Source organism: Nannospalax galili, unplaced genomic scaffold, assembly GCF_000622305.1.
Source record: "Nannospalax galili isolate Female #2095 unplaced genomic scaffold, S.galili_v1.0 scaffold1752, whole genome shotgun sequence".
Taxonomy (NCBI): domain Eukaryota; kingdom Metazoa; phylum Chordata; class Mammalia; order Rodentia; family Spalacidae; genus Nannospalax; species Nannospalax galili.
In genome coordinates, this window is record NW_008331139.1 from 189,418 (window position 1) to 206,264 (window position 16,847).

General features: G+C 39.6%; 1 protein-coding gene across 6 annotated transcripts in view; it reads right to left on the minus strand.

Annotated features, from left to right (window-relative positions):
• Positions 1 to 16,847, minus strand: part of Cdk8 (cyclin dependent kinase 8) — a 125,994-nt gene that overhangs the window by 68,978 nt on the left and 40,169 nt on the right. The window lies entirely within an intron of this gene.

Sequence of the window (16,847 nt, forward strand, 5' to 3'; positions counted from 1 at the left end):
AGAAAAAAATCAAAAAGAAAAACAAAAACTAAGCAGAAAGGCTCAAAACTTCTTAGAATATACACTATAGTAGCTTTCCTCCAATCATTCCTGTTTGTCTTCTAAAAATCTGTTCTTGCCCTCATTGCCATTTAACAAAAGTATTATGATTTTGTATAAAAATAAGATTACATTTGTATTTAAGTAATATCCAATAAGCACAGTTTAATGAGTCCTGCTAGGGCAGGAATAATAAGCATCAATATTTGAATGAGGTCATCTCACCACTTGCAATCAGAAAACACTTATGGTACTTATTACAGATCTTGTCCCAGCAAATGAATAATACTCTTACAGCATTAGTTTTAATAATATAATGTAGATAGTACTGATTAACTGAGAAGAGAGAACCAGCAAAGGAAAGCATTATTACACAAATCAAATGGAATTAACATAGCATAAATAGGAAAAATAATAGTTGCATGAAAAGAATAAGCATACACTGCTGTAATGTCAAATATCTAGGTGTTGTTCTAGGGTAGATAGAGCCATTGGTGGTTATGAATAGTTATGCAAGCAAAGCTGCATGGCAGAAGACAAAAGTGATAAGACCTCCTGAATGTATGGATTTAAAAAGGAAGCATTCAGTTCATTTTTATTAATTTTGATGAACAGACTATCTTTAGATTATAACTAAAAAATAATAATCACTGATTACTACAAGTAAGTTTCTGGTTCCCTCTGCCTAACGAGGCTACTATTTTTATAAGAAATGTTTCATGGCATGTGACTTCTGAGAAACACAGCCATGACATTGTAGTAGAAACAATTACAGGTTGCCACCTAAACTTATTTAGGAAAAATTTCTACTATAAGTGTCCTAAATCTTTACTTTTTGAAAAATATGAATTAGCATAATTGAGTAATAGAAGAAAAGGTATCAAATATATCAAGATACATGTAACATAGGTTGCATAAGCTCTCTAAAACTTGTATGTACATTATCTTATGAACTCAGTGGGATGAATTTATTCTACAGATAAAAAGTCTTATGGTTCAAAGAGATTAAAATGAATTTGATAATATATTTTAAAATCATAAATGTAAAGAAACAAATCCTAATTAAACAATGTACTTTACAAAAATTAAGTTTAAGAGGAATATTATAGGAAAATGGGCAGAATATGCCTGGTGAAGCAAGCCACAAAAGAAATTAAGTAAAAGACAATACTACAAATTCAAAATTAACGAAACAAATATAATAAAAACTTTACATCCTGGAGGATTTCTATCAAAGTTTAAAAGATTAAAGAAAATAGTGAACACATTGATCAAGGAGGGGACAAACAGTACTCCTAATTCATGATAAATGAGGCTGCAATTACGCAGACTTTCTAGGAGTTCTGTTTTTGTTCCTATAAATAAAATCATGGGTGTTTAAGTTGTAGATTCAAACTTAATCTGAAATAATAAACTGAACTATGATGAATGATGAATGTTTAAAAAGTGCAACCTCAAAATAAAGAGATTAGAACAACAGAAAAATCAGATAACATGGACTGTATATGTGACATACACACGCACACGCGCACACACACACACACACACACACACACACACGTAAAATCTAGAGCTGGAGACATGGCTCAGCAGTTACGAGCACTGACCACTCTTGCAGAGGACCCAGGTTCCATTCCCAGCACCCACATGGTGGCTACAAACCGTCCTTAACTCCAGTTCCAGGGGAATCAGAAGCCCTCTTCTGACCGCCGCGACATTGCATGACATGGGTACACTCACATACATGCAGGCAATTCACTCATACACATAAAATAAAAATAATAAAATATTTTTAAAAATCTATTGTTCAGAGGACAAAGCAGGTTTCTAAACAATAAATATAGTGTAAGGGGCTGGAGAAAACCCAGCACCCACACCAGGCAGCTCACAAATACCTAGCTCCAAGGGATCCCACACCCTCTTCTGGCTTCCTCAGACACCACATACACATGTGCACACAGACAGACAGACAGACAGAGAGACACACACACAAAGATAAAAAATTAAAATATGCCAAGAAAACATCTGGGAAGCCAGATTAAGGTGAATTTCATTTTCTTCTCAGAATTTACTTGAATTTTCTACAACTTGTTGAGGACCCCTGCTGTTAGGGTCGCAGTTTCTCCATGTCTGGATAGCCTAAGGGGCTCGGCGTTTGATGGAAAGACTCACCTTTTCAGCGGGGCGCCTCCTACTCTCTTCCTGGCTCACCTTTGAAGTGCCCGTCACAGATGCCTTAAGGGAAACATGACCTCTGGCATAGAAACTACCGGGTTTTTTCTATGTGATAATCAGGCACTGTCTGACAGCATAGAAGCCCACTGCCACATGTAAATGAAGCATACTACAGAGCACCTATCAGCTGAGGCTTTTGCTACTGCCTCCACACTATAAATCTTCTAGTTTCACCCTAATAAAGCGGAGCTGTATCACTGAATCCAACTGAGCTGTATCCTGTGTTTCACTGCGCCTGCGACCAGCCTGTGATTCAGTCTCCCCAGAGGAGCTGTCTGTCCCCTGTCAACATTCACTCGCGAAGCTTCTGCGATTGGCGTTTCTGCGCTCCCCGCCTCGGCTCGTGGGATGGTCACCAAGGTCCCGCCTGCACAGTGGGAGCCTCCCGCAGCTAGCCTGAGCCCCCTGCAGCTTGGCGCTGCCAGCCTGCCTTGGCGCAGAGCCTGCACTCGCCATTGTCGCAGACCCGCCCAATCTGTAGCTCCCAGCACCCGGCAGCCGCAGAGAGCCAGAGACCCGCCCAGCAGAGAAACCCGTGCACCCAGCCAACAGCTGGCCCAGCAGCGCGACCCCCACACGCAACAACAACTGATACTTCTATAAAGATTTGTTGTTCTGTTAACTGACAGCAGACGAGAAGAAAAGGAACGCATATACGCAAATGAACTCTAAGGCACAGACAGTAAAGAAGTCAAGTAGCAAATGCATAAAAAGAACCTGAAAATATTACATGAGCATTAACTGTTTACATTTTTTAAAAATATTTTCTTTATTAGTTTTATTTTATGTGTATGAGTGTATTGCCTGCATGTATGTGAGTGCACCCATGTCGTGCAATGTCGTAGAGGTCAGAGGGCTTCAGATTCCCCTGGAACTGGAGTTAAGGATGGTTCTTAGGCACCATGTGGGTGCTGGGAATTGAACCCAGGTCCTCTGCAAGAGCAGTCAGTGCTCTTAACCGCTGAACCATCTCTCCAGCCCCTACAATGATGGTTTTGACAAACATATACAAAACTAAATTATATTCCAAGTACATGGTATTTAATTTTTATTATATAACACATTCTAGATTATTTTAATCCACAATGACTGAAATAAAGGTTTAAAAATTAAAAGGCGAGCCAGTTACCGAGAAAACCCAAAAACACGTATTTCTAACACATCCTTGGTTAACATCTATTAGAAAAGTGAGAGATAATACCAGAGGTAGTTTAAACTTTATGAAGTTATAGAAAAGGTTAAACAATCTTAACAATGAAGTTGGTGATCAGTACTTCCCAATTTCAAAGTGATCTATGAGGCTACAGTAATCACGACAGTGTAGTTCTAGAATAAGCATAGGCATATATGGAGAGCTCAGTAAATCATCATCACCAACATTCATGAAAGGGCTTCCTGGTAAGGGCAGATTCAAAGCTGCATCTGAGCAAGAAAGAGAAGGAAGATAAGAGAAGGAGGGCGGGGACTGCTGTGCCACTGGACAAGACTGCTCCACAAATCATTGGCTCCACATTAGCAACCTTCTTCCAGGAAGAAACCCAGCACCCACCTCTCCTATTGCTTGCTATTCTATATAGCTCAATCAAGGCAGTCAAAGTCACCTTACAGAGTAGACTAAAACACTGCTGCCAAGGAACGTCCTGTAGGAAAGGCACCACACTAATAAACTACTTTCAAGGGGACTCCAGGGATCTCTAGCCACTGCCCTGGTGACTGAAGTCCACCTGTGATGGCACCAGTCCCATCCACCACCTTGGTGACCACAGCCTGCCCATGCTTCTCCAGTATCACCATGACTCCAACTTGTCTCAGCAGTACCAACTGTTGTGCCTGCAGCAACTCAAGCAACCTTTTGGGTCTGCATTTTTTCTGCCAATGAACTGCATGGAGCAGCATTCAGGATTTCTGAGAGAAAACAAGGGCTAGGTGAAAACAAAAACCAAGGGAAGACCAGAGCAGGAGACAGGCCAGCACTAGTAACTGGCCAGATGCATGACCAGCATCTGAAATTTATCAGTCCAACTTTGCCCTGTCATTTGCTCGTTCTCGCCCCTCCCTTTTGCATCTTCCTCTCCAAAGACCAGGCTGGCAAAATGATTGTATACCTTTAATTCCCCCTTTTTAGTCAACCTTCAGCCAAGACTGCCTCTTAACAAATATAGGGAAACGGCAGTAATTTCTTGCCTTCTACCTGATCACAATGTAACAAAACTACAAATCAATAAGAAAAATTCTGAAGGATACACAAGCTCACAGAGATTCAACACCACAACAATGTCCAAAAGAAACATTAAAGTCACCAACACTGAATGATGAATGAATCACGAATAAATCAAGGAAATAAAGATTCCTAGAATTAAATGAGAATGAAAACACAACACACCAAAACCTACGGAATACAATAAAAGCTGTCCTAAGGAGGTAGTTCATAGTGAATGATGTGTCTACATTAAGAAATTAGATCTCACCGGGCGTGGTAGTGCACGACTGTAGTCCCAGCACTTGAGAGGCAGAGGCAGGAGGATCTCTGTGAGTTCAAGGCCAGCCTGGTCTACATAGTGAATTCTAGGCCAACTGGCGCTACAGGGAGACCCTGCCTCAAGAAGTCAAAACAGAACAAAACAGAAAGCTGATTTTAGCCCTACTCTTACATTTGCTTTTTCCTGATTGCTTGCTTTGCATGTAAGCACACCCATGTCATGCAATGTCTGTAGAGAGCAGAAGACGGCATCAGATCCCCTGGAACTGGAGTTGTTAGCTGCCATATGGGTGTTGGGAATCGAACCTGGGTCCTCTGTAAGAGAGGTCAGTGCTCTTAACCATTGAGCCATCTCTTCATCAAATAAATAATTTAATTATGTGTGTTAGGGCCTTTGAAAACAAGAATAAGCCAAACTCAAAATCAGTGAGTTGAAAGAAATAATTAAGAGCAGGTGAGAAATTATTGAAATGGAAACAAACTCAAAATACAAAGAATCAATGAAACAAAGAGTTTGGTTTTTTGAAAAATGAACAATATCAACAAACTCTTAGCCAAACTAACCAACAGAGAAACAAGACCAAAATTAATAAAAGCCAAGATGAAAAGAAAGCCATGATGACAGGTACCAATGAAATTCAGACAATCATGAGGACATACTTTAAAAACTTATATTCCACTAAACTAAAAATCTAAAAGAAATGGATGACTTTCTAGATGCTTAGACCTACTCAAAGTGAGATGAGATAAATAATTTAAATAGATTGTTATAATCAACAATATTAAAGCACAAATTAAAAACGGCCCTCCACTAAAAACAGTCCAGACACAAATGGAGTCACTGCTCAAATGCACCAGAACTCTATGGAAACTAGCATGGAGGCTTCTCAAAAGACAGAAATGGGTCAGTCTATCAACTGTACCACTCCTGAGTAATGTTTACCTGAGGGATTTCAAATCAACGCACCACAGAGATACTTGCACATTAATGTTTATTGCAGCACTATTCAAAACAGCAAAGCTGTGGAACTAACAAGAGTAATGGATAAGGAAAATGTGGTATGTGCACAGTGGACTCTTTAGGTCATAAAGAAGGAAGTTATGGCATCTGAGAGGAAACGAATGCAACTTGAGACAGCACCTGTAAGAAAATTAATATCCTACACAAACTACTTTTTAACAAGGATGCCCAGACAATTCAAAGACACTAACACATGATATCTACCATGAAAAGAATGAAGTTGGACTCTTAACTCACAGTACACTTAAAATTAATGACACATCAAATCCAAAGGTTGAAACAATAAAACTCTACAATTCAATGATAAAAAGACAACTAGCAATGCATACTACTGGTCAATAAGCACATAATGATGTTCAATATCATTAGTTATTCAGGAAAAACAAATCCAGAACCACAATAAGATACCATTTAGTGCCCATGAGGATGACTGTTATCAGAAAATGAAAAATAGTTGCAGTAAGAATGTAGAGAAATCACAGCTCTCATGCATTACCCACAGGAACAGGAAAGGTTGCAGCAGCTGAGGCAAAGTACACTGCTTACTCAGAAGTTAAGCATACTGGGCATGGTGGTACATGGTGGTATACTCTCAGCACTCATAAAACGGGAAGATTGCTGCACCGAGCTATATATGACGACTTTGAGCCCAAACTGGGTTGCAGAGTAAGACCTTCTCTCAATGTTTTTTGAAGTATAGAATTATCCAGCAATTCTACAATTAGGGTGGTGCAAAAGGAATTGCAATTTTACGCCATGAATTTTAAATCACCATAACTAGGTTCAAACACATTTTTAAAAATATTTTATTATTTTTATTTTATGTGTATGAGTGTACTGCCTGCATGTATATGAATATACCCGTGTCGTGCAATGCCGCAGAGGTCAGAAGAGGGCTCTGGATTCCCCTGGAACTGAAGTTAAGGATGGTTCATATCCTCCATGTGGGTGCTGGGAATCAAACCCAGGTCCTCTGCAAGAGCAGTCAATGCTCTTAACCGCTGAGCCATCTCTCCAGGCCCTCAAACACATTTTTATTAGGTAAAATAGGAGCCATTATAATCAAAAGATTTTTGTCAACAAGAAATAACTTTGTTTATTCCTTAAGTATAAAATTCATGCTTTGGGGCTGGTGAGATGGCTCAATGGGAAAAGGTACTTGCTGCCAAACCTCATGACCTGAGTTCAATACCTGGGGCCCACATGGTAAAAGGAGAGACCTAGCTCTTGTAAGTTGTCCTCTGACTTCCACATGCAAGTTTCACCCCCCAACTACACAAATAAACAAAATGTGATCTTAAAACGTGTTTTAAATCCATGCTTCAGAATTCAAAAGACTCTTGGAAAGCATTTTCAGCATCCTGCTGGTTTCAGAAGTGATTTTCCTGCAAAAAGTTGATGATGCACTTAAGAAGTGATAGTGAGTGGTCAGGTCAATGTGGTTGATGAGGCTTTTCTTCCTAGCCCAGTTCTTCAACTCTTGAAGCACTGGTTGTGTGTGGCACAGTTGGTTGGTCACTGCCATGGAAAACTGGGTCCTTTCTGTTGAGCCATGCATGCCTTGGCTGCAGGTACTGCAATCTTCAGTGTATCTCAGTGATCTGCTAATAAGCACACTTGTCAGATGGAATGATTTTACTGGGATTCAGAAATCTATACTGTATCAGACCAGCAGCAGACCACAGACTGTAACCGTAGTTTTTGGTGTAGGTTTGGCTTTGGGAAGTGCTTTGGAGTTTCTTCTCATTCCAACCACTGAGCTAGTTATTGATAATGATACTATACAATCCATATTTCATCATATATCACAATCTGTAAAAACAAGTTCGTTATTGTGTAGAGTAAGAAAGGATAGCAGGTCAAAATGACAGTGTTTTTGATTTTTGGTCAGCTCATGAGGCACCCACTTGTCAAGCTTTTTCACCTTTCCAATATGCTTCAAATGACTTCTTTGACAACTTCTCCTGTAGCTGTGAGAGGATCGGCTCCAATGATTGCTCTCAACTGGTCACTGTCAGCTTCCAATGGCCTTCCACTAATCTCCTTCACAGCTCTTGTCCCCTTTGCAAAATTTTGAGAACCACCACTGCACTCAACCAAATGAGTTGATGTTACAAGCTGTCTCCACTGCTTTATGACCCATTTTGAACTCAAATAAGAAAATCGCCCAAATTTCCTTTTTGTTTAATATCATTTCCACAGTATAAAATAAACAGCAAGAAATCAGTCATTTACAACAATCAAAAAATTGAGACAGGTGCATTAAAATGATGTGTATGATAACCACATTTATTAAGAATGCATTCCAGCATCACACAGTAAATTTCAACAATGGAAAAACCACAATTACTTCTGTGCCAACCTAATAGGTGTACCTTGAGACTGAAGGCAGGACTCAGATACAGACCAAAATCCATAGTAGCATCATTCACAAAAGCAAAAAATGTAGAAACCCAACTATTCATCCACTAATGAAAGAATGAACAAAATGTAATCCATACTACTCCACAGGAGAACCTTGAAAACATTACATGAGGTAAGCAAAAGCAGCCAGTCACAGGAGACCACATAGAGTAATGTTCATATGTTGTCCATAATAAGCTGGGTACAGTGCAGCAGGCCTTTAATCCCAGCACTCTGGAGGCAGAGACTGACAGATCTCTGTGAGATTGAAGCCAGCTGAGACCACAGGGAGACCCTGTCTCAAAAAGACAAAAAATATATATAATTTATTATTTTTTTAGGTGTATGAGTGTATTGCCTGCATGTATGTAAGTAAACCCATGTCATACATTTTGAGAGAGAATCTATTGTCTAAAACTAAGCCTGAATGCTTGAAAACAGCAAGTAGTCACAAATTAGAGAGACAGAATTCAACCTGCCATGGCCCCAGGGTAAAAGACAGTCCTGGGAGACAGCTATGGAGAAGAGAACCAGACCCTAAGCTGAAAAAAAATGAGGCAGCCAGAGATTCATTCAGCCCAGGGAGTTAAGTGTTTTGGGAAAGTTAATCTGTAAGCAGATCTCATCAACTGAGAACAACCTGAGTTTGATAGTCCTGGGCCTCTGGCCTGGGAATGTGATCAACCTTTGGAACCTCCTACCTGCCAGAAGGTTCACAGTGGTGGAGATCAAGTCTGAAGCTCCAGCAGGATACACCCACAATCATATTCCTCTAGCAAGACGATTAACACTTTAGTGGGTTTTGAAAGTACAAATACAAATCTGCCAATACAGATCTCAATGCTGTGGATGCTTCCTCAACTCTCAGAAAATCAGAAGTCACCCTCTAGTGAGAACATTAACCAGTGAGGGGGTATGAATTAGGAAATCTTGAGAGTGTGAACTAAACCTTCCAGAAAGCCACACCTACACTAAATATTCTACAAAGGCTAATTGATTAGAACTTCAGTAATGGAGAAGGTAAACTGCTTGCTGGTCCAGAGCCAGTATCTTGGGCTGTCTTAGCTCCTTAAATATAAACTTATTGCCGACTCTATGTGTGACCTAACATTCTTGTGACTGTTAGGATCCTTTGGGAATATGTCAACAGGGCCCAGCTTCCACCAACCCAAAACCTACTATCATCAGATAGCATCCACTGCCTATGGCAGACACTTCTCCGCTTTGATGTTAACAACCCCACCCCCAATGTATTTGAAAAATGTTTGTTTATGGCCTTCTTTGCTTTGTTGAAAGTGTTACTACCTTGGAACATGGAGTATGGAATAATCTGAGTCTGTGTCCCTGGACCATGGTCACTCATATCCCATCTCTTACCATCCCCTCTGAAGTGAGTGTTTTGGTTTGGTTTGGTTTGGTTTTGAGACAAGGTCTCCCTATAGCCCCAACTGGCATTATGTAGAAGAGGCTGGCCTTGATCTCACAGAGTCACATGCCTCTGCCTCCCAAGTGCTAAAAAAGCATGGGCCACCATACCTGGCTAGAGAGCTATGTTTTTAACATTGTTAATTATGATGTCTTAAATATGGGGCCCCAAGGACAATCCACTTTTTACTAGAGGAGTCTCCCAGATTGGCATCAGTCAGGTAACAGCTTAGGCCTCTTGTGCCCAAACATCTGGTGTTGTCTCACAAGTGAATGCTGGTGAGTACTTTCTGAGGCTTGATCCTCCCTTAGTTTGGTCCACTGGTTTATTCTGAGTTGGGTCCTATTTGTTAGATACATTTTTTGTTTGTTTTCAAAGAAGTTGGCATAAGGTATCCATTTTGTTTGTTTGCTTTGAAAGCATTTTGGTTTCTGACTGTTCAATTTGTTAATTTGTTAGCATTCAGTCTTATTCTGTAGTCACTCTTACAATAGATAATTCAAGGAAGGAGAAAGTGTTAGAGAAAAAGATATTTGGTACTCCTGATAGTTTTATATTTGATAACTGTTCATTCAGCTTGCAAGTATGGGGGAGTAAGAAAATCTAGCTAAAGATAACCTGGCTTTATGTTTAATACCTCCAAACTGGCGTTCTGAATGCTTAACTTCTTTAATTTTTCAATAATTTTTTCAAATTTCAATATTTTTAAAAAAACAACACATATTGGCAGTCTGCTTTAATTATAATTTAAAAATATTTAAAGATAGAAAAATGATAAACTTGGCAATTACAAACAGTAAGAATTCTAGAAACCATAAGTTAAAAAAAGATATTAAGTCTATTTCAAACTGGCTAAGCCTGAAATGCATTTCTTTGTTGAAACCATGAATTTCAGTGTGGTCTGAATTGAGGTCCCTAAAAAATGTGGGAAACTTCTCATGCTGTTGAGGGTGACAGTGTGGAGCTTCGTCTCTGTCTCCTTGCTGCTGACATCTTGTGGTGTTGCTCCTGAATCCATCTGGAACACTGCGGGTGAGTGAGTTTCTACGACAGTAGTTTGGCTGATCTGCCTGTGTATATGCTAACCATGGCTTACATGTTACCTTGTTTTTTGGTTGTTGTTTTATGTTTTTAATGGTAAGAAACCCATTTAGTGTTTGATCAGTACCATTGGCAACAAAGATAAAAAATCCTCTAGACTCATCCATACCCTATTCCTGAGTTAAAATGAACTTTATTGGTTCAGCCAGGAAGACACACATGAGGGCTAACAAGCCAGAGTCTTGAGCCCCCTCATGTTTCTGTAAAATGTCCAAGACACAGTGAGGGAGCTAGTCCAGAAAACAGCACATCTGGATCCAAAACACCTTATGAATGGACTCTTCATACTCTCCTTCAACCTAAAGTTTGTTCTTTTCCTGCCTGTTTACTAAAGGTGTCACTTATATCTTAGCCACTTTATGTAAAGTTAACAGACTTGGAGGAAGGGAACTCTGTCAGGCTCATTCCCCCAATGGAGTTTTGAAGAAGAGGCTTCTATGACTTTAGGGCCAAAATATGAAAATTCAGACTCCATACCTTCTTATTACATGAGGTGTAAAAAATCCGGCTGCTCTGTGTAACTATCTTACTATTATAATGTAATTCAATACGCTGCTTCTGTCTCATTCCTTTTTAGACACAGGACCAAGCACAGGAGAATATAGCTTAGTCTCACTATAAATTAAAAAGCTTTGACTTAAAGTACTATTAAAGAAGGCATCTCCTCCCCTCCCATGCCTACTATTTAGCTCTAAAATGAGGAAAATAATTCCCTTTCAGCTTTAACTACCTGCTGGTTTTGACCTTTTGCTGTTGATGGGCATCTGTTCCAGCCCTGAACTCTATCAATGATAAGTTAGACTCTCCCTCTTTAAGATGTGCATTCTCTACCTTATTTCTAAAAAGAGTCACACCTTTTAAAGTACAGATTTAAACCAGGTGTGATGGTGTATGCCTTTAATCCCAGAGGCAGAGGCAAGCAGATCTCTGTGTGTCCAAGGCCAGTCTAGTCTACATAGTCAGTTCCAAGCCAGCTGGGGCTACAGGGAGACCCTGTCTCAAAAACACACACAAAAAAAACAAGAAAAGTAAGTAGATTTAGGACTACTAAATGCTTAGTGCTATGAAAGAAATGACAGTCAAACTTATAATTAACAAGTGATAGCTCTAAAGGAAAACTTGTTTTAAAAATATCTATTTTAATGCATAACTATGTGTATGTGTTTATGCTAATAAGCAAATGTTCATGAATTGAAATTCTTTATCTCAATTCCTTCTAGTTCATAATAAAACTAGAATTTTAAGGGAGAGAAGGGAAACAGCTCCAACAGTCCCTATCAGTTACACTTGTCAGCCTGTTCAGCATGCCCTTTAAAGAGATAGTAATGGTGAGAAAAGATAAGTCAATCAATTCAGCCACATTGGGAGAGGAGATAGAGGGGCCTAATGGAACAAAGTCCATCTTTGTAGTGGAGGGGGGTATATTTAGACAGTTCTGGTTAGGGTATTATCTTGTTGATGGTTGTCTCAGTTTTCTATAAGATGGTCCAAGAAGTTCCCATTGTTCGAAGGGATAAAGTGGTATTCACAGATGGGTACTCCTGCTCATGATGCAGGCTTGCCCTAATATATTAATTCCTTTCCATCTGTGGTGCTAAGCTTACTAGTCAAAGGGTTGGAAAAATGGCCTCTCTATGCTTTCCTCTTTTCTCAAGTAATTGATATGCTTACCTACAGAAGTATGGAATTAGTTCAACAGAAAGGACATAAAATGAAGGCAGATTTGCTTGAACTTTATTCTGTTTTGGATACCTCATAAGCCCAAATTAAAAATAAATGCTTTTTTTAACAAAGAAGTTTCTAAATGCCTACTGTAATAGGAGTTAAACTTCACAAACACAAACACATACACATAACTAAAAATGGAATTAAGTTTAAAAAATAATTTAACTTGCCGAAAATAATAAAAATGTCTCCAGGATTGTTAACACATTTATGTGTGATTTCTGTGTCTCAGATACACCTTCCCAAGTTTCCATTTAAAATAGTTATTTTATAAAGAAAACAGTGTTTTCTAAAATTTTGTGGGGGGGGGGGAAAGGAACCATCAAGTAAGAAAATGAAAATATAAGGTTATAGACATAAACTATATGCTTTATAAAGAAGGCTAAAAGGGGGAAATGCTTTAGATGAGAAAGATTTTTTTTGTATGGAGATTCTATTTGAAGGTAAAACAGAGACAGATGAGATACAAAACTAGCCTTCTTGTCCATTCAAAGAATAAGGTTTTTTTACTCTACAGCTGTTCGCAAGCTTTACAAAAAAAATTTAATTGGCTTAGAAAAGCAAATGTTTTATGTTTTTACTAAAAGAAACATTTAAAACCAGTGATTAGATCTTATCCAAATGGTAAATTTTATGTTTTCCCACTAAGTAATAAAGTCTTGACTTCCTTCCTAACTTAGAAGGAGAGAAAATTCTATTCATGGACTAAAGAGCTAAACAGAGTTCTCAAAGAAAGAAATAAAGATGGCTAAGAAACATCTTAAAAAGTGTTCAACATCGTTAGTAATAAGGGAAATGCAAATTAAAACCACCTTAAGGCACTTACCCCAGCCAGACTGGCCAAGATCAAGAGAACAAATGATACCAAATGCTAGCAAGGATGTGGAGCAAGGGGAACATTCATTCACTGCTGGTAGGACTGCAAAGTTGTGCAACCCCTATGGAAAACAGTGTGGAGAACTCTTAAAATACTAAAAATGAACCTATCATATGACCCGATTATACCACTCCTTGGCATATACCCAAAGGACTCATCCTATTGTAGAGACACTTGTACAACCATGTATGGATAATGAAAATGTGGTTCATTTATATGATGGAGTTTTACTCCACAGTAAATAAAGATGAAATATTGAAATTTGCAGGTAAATGGATGGAACTAGAAACTGTTATACTAAGTAAAGTAACACAGACGCAGAAAAACAAAAGATGCATGTTCTCCCACTTTTGTGGATCCCAGCACCAAATCCTTATGAGTGCATGTCTTGATGTAAACTCCAGGAACCAGGAATATGGAAGGGAACCAGGGAGGTAAAGGGAAAGAAGGAATCCGAGAGAAGACTAAGAGGGGAAATGTGGGAGACAGGCTTGAGCCTAGGGTGAAAGTCTTATTGACAGCCATACAGCAGGCCTGAGGCAAGAGCCTGACCACTGGAGCCACAAGGAACGCCTTGTGACATTTTCTCCCATTGGCAGATCATGAGACTGATGCCTGGATCCCCCACTCCCTAATCACCACCCTTGGAATTCCAAATTGCAATACTTAGATATTGCAACAGGCAGGGTCATGTGGTTTCCAGGAATCCAGGCTCTGTAATCTGAAACCCAGTATGTTAACGAGGCATCCTACCAGCTATTCTGTGATAGGACGTCAAGTCTGTTATGCTAATAGGACACTAAACCTGTTATGCTAATAAAGCATCCTACTTGCTGTACTGTGATTAGACTCTAATCCTGTTATGCTATTAAGGTATCCTACTTGCTGTGCTGTGATTGGACCACTACCCCTATATAAGCTTGTGCCTTCCTGCAATAAAGCAGATCTGTGTCATTGAACCTGGTCTCCTGCGTCTGAATGCGGAGATGCTGGCGCAGAATCCTCACCAGCCCTGGGGTCTGGACCCGACAGCGGAGGAATTAAGAGAGCAGGAGAGCAGCCATAGCCGGCGATGCCAGGGGGATTACTATACCAGATTTCAAACTGTATTACAGAGCTATAGTCATATAAACAACATGTTACTGGCACAAAAATAGACCCATAGACCAATGGAACAAAACGGAAGACCCAAATATGAGCAAATGCAATTTCAGCCACCTCATATTTGACAAAGGGGCCAAGAACATTAACTGGAGGAAAGACAGCATTTTCAGCAAACGGTGCTGGCAAAACTGGATCTCCACTTGTAGAAGGATGAAACTAAACCCCTATCTGTCACCCTGCACAAAAGTCCAATGTGAAACTGGAAACCCTGAAACTATTAGAAGAAAATATTGGCAGTAAGTTACAAGATATATGTGTAAGAAAGGATTTTCTAAATCAGACAAAAGTTACTCAGGAATTAAGGTCAGCAATCAACAAGTGGGACCTCATTAAACTAAAAAGCTTCTGTACAGCCGAAGAAACAATCAAAAAAGTAAAGAGAAAACCCACAGAATGGGAAAAAATAATCACCCGTGACACATCTGTCAGAGGTTTAACATTCCAGAATATATAAAGAACTCAGAAAACAAAGAATCGAGAAACCAAATGACCGAATTAAAAGATGGGCTAAAGATCTAAACAGAGAGTTCTCAAAGGAAGTAAAAAGATGGCTAAGAAACATCTCAAGAAGTGTTCAACATCGTTAGTAATTAGTGAAATGTAAATTAAAACCACCCTAAGGTATCACCTTACCCCAATCAGACCGTCTAGGATCAAGAGAACAAATAATACCAAATGCTGGCAAGGATGTGGAGAAAGGGGAACACTCATTCACTGCTGGTGGGATTGCAAACTCGTGCAACATCTGTGGAAAACAGTGTGGAGAACTCTTGAAGAGCTAAAAATGAACCTACCATATGACCCGGTTATACCACTCCTTGGTATATACCCAAATGACTCATCCTATTGTAGAGACACTTGTACAACCATGTTTGTTGCTGCTCTTTTCACAATAGCTAAGAGATGGAAGCTACCTAAGTGCCCCTCAACTTATGAATGGATAATGAAAATGTGGTCCATTTACACCATGGAGTTCTACTCAGAGGTAAAGAAAGATGAAATCATGAAATTTCAGGTAAATGGATGGAACTAGAAACTGTTATACTAAGTGAAGCAACACAGACTCAGAAAAAAAAATCGACATATGTTCTCCCTTGTATGTGGATCCTAGAACCAGACTCTGAAAAATAAGCATGCAACCAGACATAACTACAGGAACCAGGATAATGGAAAGGAAACAGGGAGGTAAAGGAAAAGAAAGAACCTGAAAGAGAAGAACAGTAGTAAAGGAAAAGAAAGACCCTGCTAGAGAAGAACAGTAGGGAACAGACATTAATAAGGAAGATATGGATAAAACTTGGGTTAGTTTAAGGGAGGGGGGAGGGAAGGGTATACAAGGAACCTAGGGGATAAAGGGAAAGAAGGAGCTCAAAAGAGGTAGGACCATAGAAGGGTATTATTAAGGGAGAAAGGGGGGAAATGGGGGGCACCTTAAGTGGGAAAACCATGATGGAGGGGTGAGACAATGTGAGAGATAAACAATGCCTAGTTTTGAAAACCTGAAAGTTGTATTACTCCTACAATCTGCTGACAAATTATACGTAGCAGATCAAGAAATATATGTCTAGGTAAGGTGTATCTGAGAACAACTGATCTTTACCCAAGATTTATCTACATGACACACAGCAATTAAAAATACCAGACTGGTGGAACTAACCTTCTTGGGTGTTTAACAGACATACTTGGAGGCCTACAATAATTTGGTCAGAGGGACATAAAGGACACTTTTTGTTCCTAGCCATCCTAGGTTGACTAGTTCCAGGGGACTATGAGCACCTCTCAAAATGTCCTATAATGGCGGGGGGTTACCTGTACTCTTGATCAAGGAGGCCAAGGAGACCCCACCAGATGGACTTGAACCAGTGTCCAGTCTATAAAAAGGAGGGTCAACACAGAGAAATCATTTCTTCCATACTTCTAAGTGAAGCCAACCATGGATGAGCAGGACCTTTGACTTATCTTCAGATAGGTGAAACTGGTTTAAAAAAAAAAAAAAAGGATTCAGGGGCTCCTCCCAAGCCCATGTGACCCTTGAGGAACAGATCCTCAAACGACCTTTAGAGTAAAAATAAATCGGTTTATCCGGATCAACTGTATGGCTTTAAACTCCCAAAAGGAAAGTATAACCAAAGATTAAAGGGGCCAACATAATTTCATAAGAGTCCTTATGTATAGCTAAAGGCTACATAACAAGCAACAATGCCAGACAAGCGATACCTTCTTTTGCCTAGATGAAGAACAGCTGACCCTCCTAAAACAAAGACATGTAGATAAGCTGCCTAGATTCACCAGAAGGGCAAGTAGTGGGGAAGGGCTGAGGGTGCCCACAACACAGCAGACAGTAGCAGGGATATCAGAGTGTAAGGGCTCTAGTGGG